This window comes from Cricetulus griseus, chromosome 2 (assembly GCF_003668045.3).
Source record: "Cricetulus griseus strain 17A/GY chromosome 2, alternate assembly CriGri-PICRH-1.0, whole genome shotgun sequence".
NCBI lineage: Eukaryota > Metazoa > Chordata > Mammalia > Rodentia > Cricetidae > Cricetulus > Cricetulus griseus.
In genome coordinates, this window is record NC_048595.1 from 425,785,638 (window position 1) to 425,791,637 (window position 6,000).

Below are 6,000 nucleotides of genomic sequence, written 5' to 3' on the forward strand. Positions count from 1 at the left end.
AGTCCATGGATTGGTAGGGTGAGAAGTTCACCAAGCTGTGAAAGAGGTATCAGCCCAGGCCCGGAAAAAGTGATTGGCTTTAGTCTTGATTACGGAGGATGCTTTCTAGAATTGGCAGCACTTAAGATGAACATTAATGGCACAGAATTTAATCGATAGAGAGGGGCAGGTTGTTCAATAGAGGACTCAGCAGAGGTCAGGATGGCCTCATGGAAGGGTAAGTGGTTGGCCTGAGGTACAGGTGCAAGATGGGAAATGGAAATGAGTTCCACTACAAAGACAGGATAGAACAATGCTTTCTGGAGACCCTTGATTCTGAAGAGAGGAAGGGATCAGATGGGCACTTCAACAAGGTTATGCAGGTCACAGTATGCAGTGGGGTGAGGGGGATCCATCCTCAGGATGCAGGAGAGCCATGTAGAACCTGCTATAGTAGCCTCCAAGAGAAGTGATGAGGGGCCAAACCAGGGAGTAGAGATGCCAGGTGGCCTAACAGCCATAGGGTATGGGACTCTATCTCCTTCATCCACTTCCTAGGTCCTGAGAATCTTGGGGAGAAAGAGGCCCACAGTCAAGGGCACATACAAGGAAGCCCCTTAAACACACTGTCAGTCTGGCTTAACATATCTCCAGCTTCTCCCCTCTTCTCTGAGAGCACGTCCCCGACCTATCACTGATCCTGGACTTGCCTGTCCTCATTTCTGCCTCAGCCTCATTTCTTCCTAACCTCTCTTTTCTAGAAAAGTTCTTGTAGTCTGCCACCAGCTGTTTTCTGCAGCTTCCTGTGAAGTTCCTACCTGTGTCACCATTGGCCCTGGGGAAGATGAAACCATTTTCAGTGCTGTCTTCATGGGGCTGCAAGTGAGCAGGCCCTCTTCTCTCATCCTTCAGAAATCCCGAGCCTCCTGTAGCTCTCTTCTGCCAGGTTCTTCCTGGGGCCAAACTTTTCACAGAGTCTGGCCCTTCAAGGGTCCTGGGGGTGGGGTGGGGGCTTCAGTCTGCCCCAGGTGTGCTGCACATTGAATCATCCAGAGAGCTCTGAGGCCTCTCAACATGCAGGCCACAGGCCCAGCTCTTTAAATCAAAGCAAAGGAGCCAGCAGAAGTCATGTTTAATGATCCCCCAGCTGGTCAGCATGGAAGCTCACACTTGTAATTCCTGGTACTCAGGAGGCTGATGCAAGAGTACTGAAACAAGTTCAAGGACCAGACGTTATCTCAAAAACCCAACCAGTCAACCAACCAAACAAAAGGATCCTGTATGGTATTGATTACCAACTTAGATACTTAGAATCATCTGGGAGATAGAGGATTATTTTGATTATATGAATTGATATGGGAAGAGCCATCTTTACTGTGAGCGGGACCATTTCTTGGGCACGGAGTCCTGGCTTGTATAAAATGGACAAAGCAAGCTGAGCATGCATTGGTTTCTCTCTCCTGGTTTCCTGATTACAGATGTGATGTGATCAGTTGCTTCATGTTCCTGCTGCCTTGACCTCTCTGCTGTGACTATATGCCCTTGAACTGCATGCTGAAATAAGCCCTATCTCCTTGAGATGCTTTTGTTAGGGTATTTTATCATGGCAACAAGAAAGTATCTAAGACATCCTCAGCTGATTCCATGTACAGCCACTTTTGGGAATCACTCTAATGTTTTCTGTCTACTTTTGGCAACAAACAGCTGTGTTTCTAGAATTGGTTGGCATCTGAGTTGGTGGATTAAATAAAGATCTGTTCTCTTCAATGTGAATAGGCATCATCTAACTCATTGAGAGCCTGGATAGAAGAATTCGGCAATTACATCATCAGAAGAAAAAGGTGGGGGAGGGATGGGGAATTGGAAGAAAAATTCACATGTTCTCTTACCTTTGAACATTAGGATTCTTCTTCCCAGGCCTGTAGAAAGCACACCACTGGATTACTTGATTCTCCAGCTTGCAGATGACAGAGCATGGGACTTCCTGCCCTCTTTCAGTATGCCAGTATTTGATTTCTGCCCTGAATTTCTTCACATTAGTAAGTGAATCCCTGACTTAGAATGAATGGCTGGCCCTGTAATTTTTCACCTCTACAATGCTGTAGAAGCATGCTTATTCAGTAGAAATTATACATTGAGTTTTAATTTTCTGCCCAGGTTGGTGATATGTAGCAACATGATAGTCTTTCTCAATTCTGGGCAGTGGCAGCAATCCATAGCTCCTAGTCAGCACGAGATTGCAGAGTAAAACAACCAATAATGCACAGTTGATCAGTTAAGATGTTTGACAGGGATGCTAGTCATTTTTTGCATTACTGTAATGAGATACCCAAGGAAATCAGCATAAAAGGAGAAAGCATTTTATTTTAGTTCATAGTTTTGGAAGTTCGGTTGGTTGGCCCATTGTTTTGGGGTCTATAATGAGTCAATACATCATATGATTATATGGTAAAGGAAATATCTCATCTCATGGTAGCCAGAAAGCAAAAGGGGTAGGGAGCTGGGGTTCCAGCCCTTCAAGGACATTCTCCCAGTGACCTAGTTTCTTCCCACTGCTTAGAGTTCTAGCATCTTTGGATAGAGCCACTGGCTGATGACCAAGGCCTTTGGCAGACAGTTATCCAAATCATTCAATAGTTACTAGATGTATTTTCAGCTTAGGACATTGTCAACTGATGATGGATTTATCAAGACACAACCCATTACAAAACAAAGAACATATACCTCACTTGTCTGCTTCTGTGGAGGACCCTGAGAAATACACACATAGAAAGTGGTAGTTCCCTATGCCAGAGCCCAAGGTCCAGAAAAGAGATTGAAACTCTTTCAAGCCTCAACACTGCCAGCTCCTAGAAGGAGTGGGAAACCCTTCCCAGTGTGAATGTTCCTTTGCTCTGCTTAGAGACTTTAAAGGTCTGGTTCATCCTCTCTGCCTCCACTAAAGTGGGATAGGCTTGCTTTGAGAAGGAGTACCTGTAGGGAATATACAGGATAGTGAGGCAATGGGGTTGATCCTTAAAGACCCCACTCTCACTGCCATGGATTTCTTTATGATCCAGCAGAAATGATGGTCTGGAAGACACTCCGATTAATTGCTTTCCAACCCTGAGATGGCACCTCCATCGCCAGTCAAAGTTTTAATTAATCATGCCAGCAGATGGGCTGTCTCGGGCCCCAGCAGCCAGGGTAATGAACTCATTTATTATCAGGCTCCATCGGTGGGAGGCATGTAGAATTCTGGGAAAGGAAGAGACACTCCTGACATCAGAGCCCAGGATCTGTGAAGTTTGGGGAAAATCTCTGGAAGTACCTTGATTTCAGGCCTGTTACTAGCTTATGGTATAGAATGGGGCTATGACTTAGGTTGGAAGAAAAGGCATCCCTAACCTCAATTTTTAATGACATAGTGTTGTTACATAGACCAGGCTGATAACAAAATCACAATCCTGTCTCAGCACTTGAAATGCCAGTATCACAGGCATGTTTCCTTCATGTCCAGCTTCTTTCCCTCCCTCCCTCCCTCCCTCCCTCCCCTCCCCTCCCTCCTCCCTCCCTCTTCCTCTCCCTCCTCCCCCTCCCTCCCCATGCTAATGATCATTCTAGGCCCTTATTACATATTAGGAAAACACCCTACCCCCTACCTACCCTACCTGCAGCCGTTGAAGGACGATGCCTGAGAACATAGCTTCTTAGATAGACAGTGGCCTAATTCACTGCTATCCTTTACACCTACCTGATGATACAGAGTAAATTGTTGCATGTAGGCCTGATAGGTCCACTAGTTTTTAATTCAGAGGTCAGGCCCTCTACATGAGTTTGCTGGATTTTATACATCTCAGTTGCTTTGTTCTTTCTCCCCCATGCCAAAACCATGTTATAACATATATTTTTATAATTTATTATCAGTTATAAACACTGTTGAATGTTGAGGACCAGTAAAATTCCATTAGGAAATTTCCAGCAGTTCCAGTAACCAGGAGCTCCAGTCTGCATTAAATAGCAGATGCTGATTTGCTGTTGAATAGCATGGCCTCAGTAAGGAATGTCCCCTAGTTTGCATCTCTGCAGGACCAAGCATTTAAATAGGCCTGCACCTGGGCTAGGTGTGTAGGTAACAAGTGAGGACACGATAGAGTTAGGGACGACCAGGCAGAGGAGTCGACAGAAATGGCCTTGTGGCAAGGGAAGAATGGTTGGGAAGCAGCCAGGAAGATGCTGAATAAACAAGAGACTCTAGTTTTGTAGCATGTAACTGGGAGTTCTCTAAAGATGACAAGATGCCTGTGTTTGGTCTTTATCCCCGTTGGGTTGCTAGGAGTTCCCAGGTCCACGCTCCCCGACTCAGGCCAAACCTCATGGCTACCGTGGCTTGGGGCTGAGACATGCCAGGCCATGACAGTTAAATTCATGAAAGAGTGTGTAAGTGTAGAGTACCCCAGTGCAGACACTGTAGCCCACTTTGGTTCTGAAGGTCCAAGGATCTTCTAATACAGAAACTTGGATCTCATCATAGGTATAGCTCTCACTCTGGAGAATGACTATGTGCCTCTGAAAGCTCTGGGGAGACAGAACTAATGATCATAGCCATTTGAGGAAGAGAAGCCAGGGAGGGAGTGGCTGCACAGGGTCCTGGTTACCAGGGATTGTGGGATACATGCCATCCAGTCTCCTTGAGTGAGCAGTCTGGGATCTAGAAGAATGAAAGCTACTCTCCTGGTCCATAGATAATCTTTTAAACTGCAAGTCACAACTCCAATATGGGGTTCTGTGACCAAATGAGAAAAATTTAGTTACAGTGAAAAGTTTCTGAATGTGCAGCAACTGCATCCCAATTCAAAAGAAAGACATAATGAATCTGAGGTATTTCTGGAAGCACTTGCCTGTGTTGCATGGCATGGCCTCACTGTAGCCTTGCATATTTTGCAAGCAGCATGCATATTTTGTATCTCACATGTATTTTGTACTGCACACATGCCCTCATGCTATATAGTGCTGCTAACAAACACTACCCCAAATATCTCTACTTAGAATCAAGATTCTTGTCTGTGTTTTTACTGTGCATACAAAATTTTCTTCTCATATAGAAACTTAATGACTTAATTATGGAAAACAGAATTTTGATATTTTCTTGCCATCATTCTTCAGCCTATAACTATCAAATTGGCATGTCTTTTGATTGTATTGTGTTTAAATGTTTGATTTTGAAAAGTGCTGTTTGAGTTACTGACTTGGTTTTTACATACAAAAAAAATGTAAAAATAAATTTTAGCTTTAGATTAGGGCAGAATATCTGTTTCTGAAATAACCCTAAATACACTTCTGCCATTTTGTCCTATATATTTTTGTGAAGTGTTGTTTTCAGCATTGACCATTGTAAAATAAAAATATGGATCATCTCTGAAAGACATTGAAGATACTCCATATCCTACAGCATCAAATATCCAGGTAAGATTTGATTATTTGTATAAAAAAATCAAATACATGCATCTCATAGTATGCCAATTTTCTTTAATCTTTATGTTACATATGTAAAGTAATTTAAAATTTTTATGATTTATTATCAGTAAATGTTTCATTTGCATACCTATTTTATATATCTATGTACTTGGGGTCACATAAAAGTTACTTGTCTAGCAAGAAGTCGCAAGTGGAGAATGTTTTGGAAGTCCTGGTGTGATGCAGGCAAACCTAAAGTCTGGTGTCTGGTTTCCAAACCCTCGTTGTTCTGTTTCAAGGTTTCCAGGAACTCCAGCCCCAACCTGTTCACGCAAATCATTCAAAGCAGCCTCCTCTGGGCCCCCTTGACCTCACCCCTCCTGTGCCAATTCCAAACTCTGCAGCTGGCACTTGAGTTTCTTCTGTAGAGAAGATCCCCACTTTTCTCCAGCCATTTGTTAGTGATGGGAAGACTCTCTGTTTAGCACCCTCATCTCACACTGCAGCTGAATCATGAGGCTGTAACTGGACCTAGTGCCTGGCTGCCTGGTCATGGTGGAACAAACCTGGGGAATTTTGGTTATG